This window comes from Tachysurus fulvidraco, chromosome 20 (genome assembly GCF_022655615.1).
Source record: "Tachysurus fulvidraco isolate hzauxx_2018 chromosome 20, HZAU_PFXX_2.0, whole genome shotgun sequence".
Taxonomy (NCBI): Eukaryota; Metazoa; Chordata; class Actinopteri; order Siluriformes; family Bagridae; genus Tachysurus; species Tachysurus fulvidraco.
Genome location: NC_062537.1, coordinates 8,930,124 through 8,944,515, shown reverse-complemented (window position 1 = coordinate 8,944,515; position 14,392 = coordinate 8,930,124). Strand labels below are relative to the sequence as shown.

The 14,392-nt window shown below is 39.3% G+C and overlaps 1 protein-coding gene across 3 annotated transcripts in view; it reads right to left on the bottom strand.

The window, feature by feature from the left end:
* Positions 1-2,437, bottom strand: part of tiam1a (TIAM Rac1 associated GEF 1a) — a 52,074-nt gene extending 49,637 nt beyond the window's left edge. For 2 of the 3 annotated variants that reach the window (XM_047804690.1, XM_027171747.2), the window contains exon 1: positions 2,174-2,436. The gene's annotated coding sequence lies outside the window, so the exon portion shown is untranslated. Of the gene's footprint in view, positions 1-2,173 lie in introns of all 3 variants that reach the window. The other variant, XM_047804691.1, reaches the window with a different exon arrangement.
* Between the last annotated feature and the right edge of the window lie 11,955 nt (positions 2,438-14,392).

Here is a 14,392-nt window from a genome sequence, read left to right as displayed (position 1 = left end):
CGAGTTTTTATATCTTTGTAGGGACTGAAAGTCACAACAAGATGATAGTTTTGACCTTATGAGAATAGTTGTCTATGGAAACATTTTTTAAAATAAATAGATTAAATTAAACACTAATAGTAAAATAAAAATAAAAAAAAACCTGACACCTAAAAGTGGTTATTTAGTTTAAGGTTAGGTTAAATTTTATATGTTGTATGGCATCCATTATCTGCATCAGTAATTATTTTAATAGAAGGTCCCTACAAGAATAGTAAGCCAAATGTATGTGTGTGTGTGTGTCACAACACCAGGGCAACTGGAGTGTGATAAAGAGCAGACACTTTCTAAAAGCAGCTACTCAAACACAGCCAACCACTAAAACCAGAGTCAGCAGTACATACAGGCATGTACACACACAGGCTTTCTTTCTTTCACTCAAACCTCTCTCACTCAAACACGCACACACACACACACACACACACACACACACACACACACACACACAAAAATCGTGGCTCATTGTCTCTTAACTCTCCTCAGTGTGGAGTGGAGGAGAGGCAGCAGGTCTTTGTTTGGGTTGGCTCTCCTCCACCACACTGCACACTAAGCAATTCCATTCAGAAGTAGAGTGTGAGACAGGACATGTTTAAAGTCTAGAAGCAAGTCAGTTTCTTTATCCTATCATTCTTTCTATCACTCTTTGTATCTCTCACGCATTCTTGTTTTCCTTCACACTCCCTGTTTCAGAATGCAGTATATTAAAAAGCCTTGGCACACTTTCTGTGTTTCTTTCTCTCTTTTGTGTCTTTATAGTCGTCTTCTACACCCAGAAACCCCCCCACCCCCTACCTCATCTCTGTCTACCTCATTTGCTTTTCTTCATACTTTGCACTTCAAATGGCTTTATAATGGGTGTTTAAAGACAATTAAATGACAGCATATTAGTCATAAACATCGCTGTAATAAGCACTACAGTGTTGATCGTAGTGGTCAGGGACTTCCTTCGATTGTCATTCGTAAGTTGTATGAGGATCAAAAAGAAAATATCAAAATATCACTGAAATCAAATGTCCCTTTTTCCCCTCTGTGTGTCGGATGACTGCAGTGACGCTGCACAGCCAAGACATACATAAGCGACCTCCTGACCTCAGCAAGAGAATAGAAATGTCTCTCTCTCTGTCTCTCTACGTTCACATGTTCTTCATCTTATGACCCCTGTCTTCTATTCCCACCACTTACTCTCTGTTTTTATTTCCTTCCTGACCTTTGCCTCTGTCGTCTTCCCGTTTCCTTCTCACTCCCTTCCACTTTGACTTCCTTTAACATCATCTCATCTTCCTCTCTCATCCACTCTCTTTTTAACTCTTTTCAAAGTTCGAAACAGTCTGTGAAATACGGAAAAGGCCTTTTTATCGACTTTACTTCGAGAAAAAAAAATGAGTCCCACACACACTGAAGGTCAGAGCAGAGCACAGCTGAGACATCAAACCAAGATATAGCCAAGATCATGAAACGAGACAGCACACTCTCTGAGTTCTGGGACGGCTCCAGTTTTGACAGGTTCAGATAAACACAGCACTTCCAGTACATGCTCAGGAGACCAGTCACTCTCTTACAATGCAATATAAAAAGTAAGTGTGGAAGTGTGTGTGACAGAAGATGGATTTCACTCCATCTACTCCACATATTGACTGCACACTCACAGAATCAAAGAGCATGCACACAAGAAAGATGCCCCCCCCCCCCCCCCCCCCCCCCCCCCCAAGTCATCTCTAACACCTCAGTCTGGAGGCAGGGGCTTTACGACCACAAGGCACTTTGGTTCAAAGACCTGTATCTCCACCCAAAACAATGCTGGCCACACACAACACACACACACAACGCACACACACACACACACACACACACACACACACGCACACACACACACCACACACATAGACACACGCACACACACAAAGACACCAGTTGTCCAGCAAAGGTAGCAATCACTTGTGAGGAAGCGTCAAGAACAATGTGAAACTGTGGTTTTAAAATAACCAAATGTTTTGTATACACACACAGCAGAACAACACACACAATAGTAATAGATACAACAACAATAAAAAAAAAAGTATGAGTATAAAAGAGAGCAAAGAATCACTAAAAGACTATCCAGACTATTAAAAATCCACATATGACTTATGTGTACCTCTAAAAGTCCAAGAAATGCAGCTCCTCTGGTCTCAGGCTCTCCTCTTTTATGAAAGAAAGAACTGCAGGTCTAGATCCCCAGCTGTACAGGTAAAGCAGTAGAGTCCACCATGAGCTGACATTCCTGCTGCTCTTTCTCTTTTTCTATCTCCACTGTGTTACTCTTGTTACACAGCCATGTGTGAAGTAGAGTAGTCTATCCGGTAAGAGCTGGTGTGTGGAGGGTGTGTGCGTGTGTGTTTCCCTCTCTCTAACTCACTCACTCACTTGTTCTCTTGCTCCACCCTCCTCTCTCCACCCCCTCCTTCTCTCTCTCCCTCTTTCACTCCCCTTCTCCAGTCTCACCTCCTCTGGATCGAGAATCGGTTGCCAGCATGCAGTCTGGCACTTTGCCTCTGGGTCACGTGACTCCCACAGACTAAAGTTTGCATTTTTAAATTTTCTTTTCCACTGAAGTAACAAGAGAACTTTCTAAAGAAAACTAGGCACTAAAGCTCTATATCAGAGGGTACTTCCAGGAAAAGGCACACACTCACACTAGACCCAGTTCATGGATGGCTGCCTCTTTTAAAAGACCGCCCTTTTTTTCATGCTGCATTAAAAGTAAGTAAAGAGATATCCTTAAGCAAAGCTGATCACATTATCATTAAGCTGCTTTCTTATCTGGAAACACGGAGAGCGTGGGAAAACCTCTGTCACACACGCCCATGCATTTTAAACCACAGGACCTGAAACGAATGCTATTATTGTTACTGTAACTTCTAGTAAATGAGTAACAATGATGGCTAGGGGCACTGATCAGGTGTTTCCATGGTTGGCTTTGAGATCTGCATATACTGGCCTCCTGCCAGTGACAAAACCTGAATTAACACCCTTCTACAGACGTCACACGCTACCCTGATTTTATAACAATGCAGAGAACGTTAAATGATATATGAACATTTCATTCTGTTGAATTTCATCTCAACAGAAAGAAGAATCCAGGGAGTGAACACTCCCAGCTTTTCTAGCTCTAGCTGTTAAGAACACACACACTCACACAGACCTCCACAAAACACCTACACACACACACACACACACACACACACACACACACACACACACACACACACACACACTCACACACACTCACACACACGCTCTCACACACACACTCCTGAGGTTTCCCTGTACACTTGGGTGTTTCTGTGACTAGATAAAAAGCTATGCAGAGAGATAACTAAAAATCTTTTAACAGGAAACACAGATACAGAGGTCAGCTACCCTTTTGTACCATAAAACTCAAAAGTTTGTGTCACGGTTTTAGTTCCTTAACATTTCACGTAAAATAATTCACAATGGTTAATATTAGATAAGATAAGATAACTTATAAACTTGAGTTAAATATTCCAAACTTGTCAAAACAAATAGAGTTAAAGAAAAGAAAATCAGATTTTACTGTGCACCTTCAATTAGTTTCCATTTACTGTTTCACACACAACACACACACCACACACACACACACACACACACACAATAGATGCAAAACGTATAACCTTGGTCGCAACTTATTCTGTCTGCCATATACTAATATCATTCTCTCATTACTTATATCATAATCTCATTTATTTTCTATAGAGACATTATGAAAAAAAATAAAGCTTGGAAGGACGTAGCAGAGATTGTTTGTGTCGATGGTGAATGTTAGCTAGCAGAGTTTGCTTGCTTTTATTAAATACAAAATGGCAGCAAAACTAATATGAAGTCAAGTGGTAAAGGGGAAAGATGTCGGACTGCTGATGGAAAGATCATTCAATTACTGGGACCATCAAGCCACCTCTGCTGGGCCTTTGAGCAAGGCCCTTAACTATCTGTTGTATAAAGGAAATAAATGTAAGTCGCTCTGACGTCCCTGAGCCTTGGGGCCTTTATTATCGCCACATATACATTACAGTGCAGTAGAATTTTCTTCTCCGCATATCCCAACTGAGGACTTTGGGGTGAGAGTGCAGGGTCAGCTATGATATAGTTCCCTGGAGTGGGGAGGGTAAAGGGCCTTGCTCAAGGGTCCAACAGTGGCAGCTTGGCAGTGCTGGGGCTTGAACCCGGATGCTCCAATCAACAACTCAGAGCCTTAACCCAGAGCCTTTCGTACCAATTGTGATTGTGAAGCCTACTGCCACTGTTTGTCAGTAAAACTATTCATGCATGTGACAGTAACGCTCAAGGACACAATCGACTGTTTTGCTTGCTAGTGTGAATGTAACTAACAAAATTAATACAAAGGTAAATACTTATGAGAAGAAAGCATTAGGTTCAATCTGCCTGGACCTGCCAACAACTCCTGGCTGTTAAAGGGTTAAATAGGTTGAATCTTGTATATTGTTATCCTACATTCGACACTGTAATTTTCTGCAATCCCATGTCTCATGTAATGACAATGTAAGATACCCTTGTGTATTCTGTCTGAGTGGTGTATATGGCGCTGGCTGTATTCATGTAAAATTAAAAGCTTAAGACTACTTAATCTATAGCAATAAAGCTGCTGGACCGGTAATGTTATACTACTCCCAATCTCAGATTATTTGAATAGATGGAAAACTATTCAGGGCTAATGATAATGTAATAGTTGCACATTAGCAGCTGGGGAAGAGAATAAGTTAAAGGCTTAAAAGAATTTCTGAGTGATTTCTCAAATTCTTACTATTGACAAAGATTTGTATGTTTGCAAGGCAAAATCAAATGCACTCCAAATCAGTCAGAAACTATCTACCAGCCCGTATATGCTCCAGGTTTGATTGAGCTACAATTCCTCTGTATGCCACAGTGATAAGCAAGACACACCTTCCAGGCATCTAGGCGTGGGCGACATTCCAACACGCAAGGAGTTTTCTGTTCATGTGAAAGGGAGGCACAGACGACATTAAACACTGGCTTAGAATAGCAAGCATTCAAAGAGAATACACTGAATAACGAGCGCTAAAATTCACAGCGCATTATATCAGTCAATCTCAGAGTGTGCTGTGACAGCTGTTGAGCGTGTTAAGACTTGCACACAGAACAATGACTGAAACTGCAGGATTTGTGTTCAAAATGCCATTATAGATGGTGCATGTTGTTACTCAACCCCTGGGTCACAGGATGTGTCCCTCTGTATACGGTGGCTAGAAAGAATGTATGAAGAAATTATATTGATGGAATACATGAAGTATAGGGCATAGGAATAACAAGCTATTTGCAATAAGTCATGTTTTTGCATCTTATTATCAAAATCCAAGCCTGTCAGTGTCACTGTATTACTTTGCTTCCTTTATGCTTGCTTTATATTCATGACCATGAATTAAAAAGAAATGGAACCTAAATCAAGACAAAATAGTCAAATGGAATCATAAGACCTTTTTTTTTTTACTTCACTGCAAAGCTTCCATCAAGCAGAGCTACAAAAAGTCTAAAACACAAAAGTCATTATTATTTTCATGCATTCTTTTTTCAACAATCAAATGTCTTTAAAACCTGCATTTGTGTGACTCTATCAGACATCTCTCATTTTCACTACACTCTAACTCTGATAATAGGTGGGGGGGGGGACATCTCTAGGCTATTTGATGAAGATAAAGTGGATTGAGGTGACTGAGATGAACAGAGGCAAAAGAAAAAGATCTCCCTCCTTTCATCTCTCTGTCTGCCTGTCGCTGTCCCTGTCTGTCTCTCTGTCTCTCAGAAAAACTGGTGAGGTCTGCAGTGCTCTTTGTGCTAGTGACTGACATGGTTTATTCATTTGGGCTGCAATTCACTACTGGAGTCTGGCATATACACACGCACACACACACACACACACACACACACACACACACACACACACACACACACACACACACACACACACACACACGCACGCACACACACACACACACACACACACACACACACACACACACACACACACACACACACACACACACACGCACGCACGCACACACACACATGCACACACACACCACACACACTATAAACACACACACTACACCCACACACCACTCACCCACACACCACTCACCCACACACCACTCACACACCCACACACCACTCACACACCCACACACCACTCACACGCGCACACACACACACACACACACACACACACACACACACACACACACACACACACACACACACACACACACACACACACACACACACACACACACAGTACCTCTCTTGTGCATAATATGGGCTTAAGGGAAGTATTAAGTGTTATCTATGTAAGTGTGGGTCTGTACACTGAGGAAGTTTGTGTGTGTGCATAAGATAAAAATCTTATAGTTACTGTATGTACCTATACCTGGTCTCCTATCTGTCATCGTATCAAGAGCAAACTCCACTTTAAGGAAGTTAGATCTGTAAATCCCCCCATTCTCTCTCTCTCTCTCTCTCTCTCTCTCTCTCTCTCTCTCTCTCTCACACACACACACACACACACACACACACACACACACACACACACACACACACACACACACACACACACACACACACACACACACACACACACACACACACACACACAGATGCCTTATTGCACATATGGAAATATCTGTGGTATTTCCATGTCCCTACTGCTGACCTTAAATTCAGTATACGAAAGGGAATCATTTGTCCCTTTGTTGTTTTTCTTAAAGCAATAAAGAAAAACTCTGCTGCAGTCTGCCAACACACACAAACATTTACACATCCAGATAAGGCATCAAATAACCAAACAGTCACAGTCTCTCTCTCATACACAGACACACACACACAGAGCAGGTTACAGCCTGTGGGAAACAGAATCAAAGACAATCCTGACATGGCCTCTCAATTAAGCTGGCAGCTGACCACCCGGATCCGTCAGTGTCCCAATTACCATGCGGAAGAGTGTATTTATCTTGAGGAACAACATAACACACAGCTCCTTTAAGACAGTTAGACACGTAGAACATTTGCCACACTCTTGCTGGGATGTACAGACAGACAGCGAGAGGCAGACAGGTATGAGCGAGCTGTCTAGCAGGTCTGCTCTCACCTTTTTTTCCCTGAGCAAGGTCGACTTATCCTGCCTGAGGCCACCTGGACTGAAACATGCATATTTATTTTGGGGACGCATCACCTGCTTGACTAAAGGCAAGGAGACATGACCCACCTGGAGGTAAAAGAGAGACTAATGTTTGTGAATCTTTGCTAGTCGTGGAAAAAATTGTGATGAAAGAACGTGATGAAAAGAACAAATGTGTGTGTGTTTGTGTGTGTGTGGTATTGTTATATACCTATGTACATGCTAGTCTGCTCTCTTTTCTGTTTTTTTTTCCCTTGCTTTCTTTGGTATATATTAGCATATATATATATTACTCAATTAAACTGTAACTCTAAACATTACTTACAAAAATGTATGGTCCTTGTGGAAAGGTTCAGTATTCTACTCAAAGTTTAGCAGAGATCTTATCAATTTCACACGCTGTGCTTAGATCTGAGAAGTCAGTTTTATATATATAAAGATGGCCAATTTAAATAGATGAGAAGAACACTAATATACAGAGAAAACCAAAGACCGAAGAGGAAACCCAAACAGACACCAGGTTTACGATGACAAAAAGAGACACTGAACCAGGGACCTTGGAGCTGTTATGCCTTGTTAAATGTCAGGCATTCTAAGCTTCGGATATTACATTTATTTTTACTGCACAGCTCATCAGCCAATGCTTGAAACATAACTTAACTAAATGACAAAAGAAACATGTTTGTGGTAGAGTCAACAGCATGGTGTATAGCATTACAGCATTCGCTCAGGATCCTGTCAGTGCCTAACATGACTATTTTCTCTATTCTGTCTCCTTTAATTAAAAAAATGAATGCCTCATGTTTTGTCTTCCTCAGGAATTTTAGGAAAAAGTATTTGACAACATTTACACCTAAAGGACAAACAAGAGACAATCATTATTAAGTCTCCTGAGACATCACAGAGAAAGCCTTCAGCAAAAAAAAAAAAAAAAAGAAATCCTTTAGGAATAAAGAATATTATCGTCTTGCAGAGACATTCCCAGGAGAATGCAAAAAAACAAGCTTGAGGATCTTAGGTATACTTCAAATGCTTTTGGGAATATCTTATTGTCTGTTAATCTTCCTAGAATAAATGAAAGAGATACGTTGCATGATTCTGTAGTACATTCTGTAGACCTGACAGACGAGCTCTAACCAAACACCTCCATAGTAATAAGTGTGTAATAATGCAGGAGCATTTCTGACGTTAGGTTCAGATCAGGAAACCCTACGTTTCTCCAGTTCCCATTTCTCCTGAGAGATCTTTGATAAATAAATAAATAAATAAATAAATAAATAAATAAATGAGAAAGAGAACGCTAATAGAGGTGTGGCTTTGGGGTGAAAGCGGATGATGGAGGTCAGGGGGGGGGAATAATTAAATAAAACAAGGACGCAAAGAAAGGACTGAGGAACAGAACATCATTAGGCAGAAAGCCCAGTTAGTTTGTGTACAGTTTTCCACTACAGCAATTTACATCAAAGCACAAAGAACTCAAGTCCAGGGAGTAAATTAAGCCCCATTTATAATTGACATGGGAAAAAAAAAGAATTATTGCATTGTCTGACACACACACACACACACACACACACACACACACACACACACACACACACACACACACACACACACACACACACACACACACAGAGCACAATTTCCAATAAATGTAAAAATATCGTTTTGTTTTTTTTATCGGACATATTAATTTTTCCTGTTTATTACTATTTTCTATATTTGTCTGTTAAATATATTAATAAATAAAAACACAAATGAATAATGTGATTAATTGATATGATTAATGTCATTACTACTACTCAACAACATTTTGGATGTTAATGTCTTCTTTAGATGGAATGATACAGATTTCTAACACTTTTCACTCCTCATGTTAATTTCATGTCATCACTAGTGATCTGTGTGCATTGATCCAAATGTCACTGCATTTGGATATTTCCTGTTTGACCCCTGACACCAAATTACTAATAAAAAGTATTTTTTCTCTTCCTTTATTAGTGAAGGAGCTTTCTACTTCTACAGATAGTATGCAGTTAGGGACACAGTTAGAGACACAGTTAGGGACACAGTTAGAGACACAGTTAGGGACACAGTTAGAGACACAGTTAGGGACACAGTTAGAGACACAGTTAGGGACACACCCTGTAGCAGTCAATCATCATGTATGTTGAGATATAAAGGGGTTAATTATTTCCAGTAACATCATGTCCTGTGTTTTATTCCTCTTATCTCATAGCAACAATAATTATTTTTAATTCATGAGTGAAAGATTTAACTTCCTTTTTTTAATCTGTTTATAGTTACGTTCAATGATGTGGATCATCCATGTGTCAAGATCTTGTTATTTTCTCATCAGTCTCTATGTTTATCTCTTGGAATTGAGTAAGACCAAATGTCACAGTTCGTCATGATGTCTAGAAACCAGAAAGCAAGCAATAAGCTCTGTCCTGAAGACTTTGTTTTTTACAGAAAACATACCGACTCTTACTTACAAATGCTGATGCCATAAGATCTGTTCTATAAATGTGAAATAAACAACTCATTACAAGACATTTAACCACATTAGAGATAAGATTAACAATAATTATAACGATTAAATGAAATGTAATATTATATAATGATCCGTTTTACTGTATCTGTTAATAGTTATAATTAGGAAGAATTCAGCAGTGTTGTCCAATAAACTATAAACCTCAAGAAACATGATATAACCAGAAATGTATATATTTTAAAGGCATCATTAGCTTTAGCAGTATAACACAACTTTTTGTTTTTAAAATGGCTTACAGTCATAGGCAATTTGAATTTAAGGGTAATCTACTGTATCTCATGATCAGGTGCACAATCATCATAATCTGGGGAACTATTTGTGTCCATTGTTGTAGGCAGACATTTAGCTTTAATGTCAGTTTTCTGCTTAAGTCAAAACTCTTCACAGCACAGAGGAACCTTCAACAGATAAGTATAGCAGGAAAGAGAGTGCTTCAAACATAACTATCATTTCTCTTAGGCAAAGCAGATGTAAACCTAAAAGCCCATGCAAACACAATTATACACACACACACACACACACACACACACACACACACACACACACACACACACACACACACACACACACACACACACACACACACATCCTGATTCTGAGGTCTGAACATGTTGTTCATAAAGTCAAACTAAAAGAAAAAAATGTCAGACATCAGAAAAACATGAAGAAGAGAGAGAGAGAAGCTGGGTTAGGCAGTGAGATAAGACTCATAATGAAGTGGCACTGTAGAAGTGGATTGTGAACTCCTGCATCCAGTGTGATAAGGGCTAACATGGCTAATGCATTCATTTATCTTCACTGACCAATTTATAATAGCCCACTGTCCCACCACACCACCCTATATGGATAATATGATGATAAAAACATTTATTAGTCATATAATCTTTTCCGCAACCAGCATAATAGTATGTTAGAAAAGGCATACCTTTATAAGTTAGTATGTAAAATCCCACCTTTTTCAACCCGAGTGTGGTCACTTGGCAATTCCCTCAACAATCCAGTTCTCTCCTATCACAGGATATACTAACTGGTGAGAGTGAATGCTAACACATGCTTCCTCCATGATTCATGAAGCCAGCCAGTTACAGCGTTTTGAACTGCTAGCCTTGCTGCATTACTGAGGAACATAACACACTCTGAGGAAAACACTATCTACCCTCTTCCACATACAGTACATGAACTCACAGACAGCTTTGTGACTGTAGCATAGTATTTGAACTGGCAAAACTTCTGTCATTAAATGTTTTTTAGTCAGGAGCCAAATTTGTTTATGTTTTGTCCACATTTGTCAGCGGATTACAAGATACTTTGTTATACTGTATACTACATCACTGCTTAGCAATTGTAACCAAACCAATAGACATCATTAATAGACATTGTTATTATTTACAAATTTTATTTTACTCCTGGCCTTCACCATAGGACATTAGGGGAAAAATACATTATAATATTTACACAGATTTATACCAGGGTCCTGGACTTGATCCTCACTTCTGCATGTTCATGTCATGTCAATGCAATTTTGCTTGGTGTGCTCCTTCCACTATCCAGACATCATGCTGGTAGGTGGACTGACAACTCTAAATTGGCCTGATGTATGAATGAGTGTGTGAGTCTGTGTGTCTGTGTTTGATCCACACGGAGTGTACAGCGTTCCTGGAACAGGCTTCAGATTCACTGTAAACCTGACAAGGACCAAGTAGTTAGTGAAGATGGATGATTGTATTAATCAATCATTCTATCAATTAATGTCAGGGATTATTTTTTGAGAACTGATTTGAGTTCGTCTGTAGTTTCTATTACTCAGTTTACTCTGGGGACATGAGCATGACGCAGCCACACTCCACTAGTGCTGTTCTAACATAGTACACATTTGCACGAAATTAAACAGTAACAAAAGTCACATAACTACCAATACAGTTTTCTAGACACTGACTAAGGCTTAGACTAAATATTAGGCTGTGATTATTATATTTGTCAAACTGAAACAGCAGTCTTTTGTGTTACAATAGCAAACTGACTTCATGCTGTCACTTCTGTGAAATCATGAGTAATTCACATGTTGAGTAATAACCATGGGCTGGATTGATGTACCAACTGCCTTGTGCTGATTGCTCATCACCATGGAAATGAATAAACTGTAAAGAATAATATATTAGTAAGAGAAAGAGAGCACTAAATTGTACTAAGAGTGTAAAGTGTAAAAAGTGGAACCTAATATAATACATGTAGTGTGTTTGCGTATGTTTGTGCGGGCCCATGCAAATGTCCCTTATTCTGTAGATGTTGGAACTGGTTCCTCATGATTAAAACCATGTCATGAGCAGTTAAGTATGAAAACTGAACACACCCAGTATCGACAGAGGGCAGTTTATTTTATGTTATCTAGCTCCACACATGCATTGCCGACATGAAAAGCTTGCGTTGCAGCTCCAGCGATCCATTAATCAAATCTCTGTAACTTGTATATAACACGTTTACCAACTTCAGAGTAATTTTCATTCATTTGGATGAATATGTGGAATTAATATGGTATTCTTTGAAACATATCTTCACACTTCAAATGCAAATCACTTGAATGAAAATTCACACATGACTCAGCCAGCAGGCCTAACATTGGGCTATTTGGGAATGATGGTCATTAAGAAGGTCACTGGTATGAGGATATTTACACAACTCTGTACTAAATATGTAATGCAAGTTCCAACATGTGTCTTGCTAAATATCTAATGTGCTGTTTCACTTAATTAATGCACTCAATTAAACTTCATTTGGTTAATAGTGATATAAGTGTTGCTAATTTACGTCCCCTCTCATCTGAAACCAGTGTGTTAATTGTAGGAAGGAAAAAAAAACATGAAGAAAGTCTTTTACATTTACGTACTGTGCGTATAGCTCAAATGAACAGGTGTATGCTTGAGAATGCCAATTCAGAGTTCCTCTCTACTCTAACCAGAAAGTATTCCTTGTTCTGCAAAAATGCTGGAACTTATTCCTCTTGTGACGTTACTCATGTCCTGGTAAACACCGAACATTGATCACACTCTGTATTTAACAATTTTAGCTTGTCTGAGAATCACAGCACACATGTAAGGATGTATGCTTCCTTAAGTGAAATAAAAAATATATTAAATATATATTAAATCTTACCCCTGCCATATACTGTAACACTAATGTATCTATACGACAATCTGTTCAGTTTATAACTTAAAGTTTACACTAGCCTACTAAAAGTTATTCCATACACTAAACATACACTATACTGTCCAGAAATATGTTTCCACAGGTCCACAAAGGCATAAGTTATATCAACATGTATTTATTCATTGCATGATAAGAAGTTTTAATCATTTTCACACTGTTAGGAGTCTTAGGAGAATGTACAGTATGTAACATATTCAGTTTACCCAGAAGAAGCATTTATTATTTGTCACATATACATTTCAGCACAGTGTAATGCTTTTCCCCCCACATATTCTAGCTTGTTAGGGAGTTGGGGTCAGAGCACAGGTCAACCATGATACAGCACTCCAGGAGCAGAAAAGGATAAGGACCTTGCTCAAGAGCCCAACAGAGGCAACTTGGTGGTTGAACCCTGACCTTATGATCAACAACCCAGAGCTTTTACAATTTGAACCACAACTGCCCACCTACAGCCCGGTACTGTGTATTCACAATCACAGATTTGTACACTGATACTAATTGTACACAGATTTGTACACTGAATTTCTATGTGATCCAAGCTTATAGCATTTAGTGTTGCATACATTGATACAAGTACAAGAAGTGACAAGAGAAAGTTCCTTCTAAAAGAAACAGAAAACAACTATCCGTAAAGGTTGGTGCTGAGTGCTGGTGTTGGTGCTAAGTGCTACAAACAACAGTATAAATGATAAGCGTCAGAGACGATCATGCATTTACATTTACCGATAGAGTAAAGTCATAAAAGATGCATGGTTTATGACTGAATGCTTACCACACCCGCTGACCTTATCTTTACTGAACTGAGCGTCCACAAAACAGGAACAAAGACAAATGGTCAAGAGTCATTTCTGTTTTCATGTTCTTGTGTGGCCTGATGGGACAATGTTCAGCTGGTAGCTTGGAAACTAACTCACTGTATATGTTAGAAGATGTGAGAGCTCTAAAGCTGGGGCTTCTGATTTCACAACTATGTCAGTAATCTCATACAGAGAAGTGAGCAGGAATTATTGACATCCTCATGCTGTACAGTATTACGTGCAAGAAGTTAGGTCATGAGTACTCTCTCTCTCACACACACACACACACACACACACACACACACACACACACACACACACACACACACACACACACACACACACACACACACACACACACACACAGTTGTTTTAGATGTTTTAGATGTTCCCAGAGCATATGTCCCCTTTGATAACCTTCCTAAGTCACCCTCTGTTCCAAATCAGGCTTTTTTCTCCACGAACTCCACAAAGAAACCTGTGTACAGGATGAGACATTCCACACATTATAGTACACTATTTTTATTAAGAATCATAAATCAGTCTACAAAAGCAATATAACATGACCTATTTCACAAATCATCAATTCAGTTAATC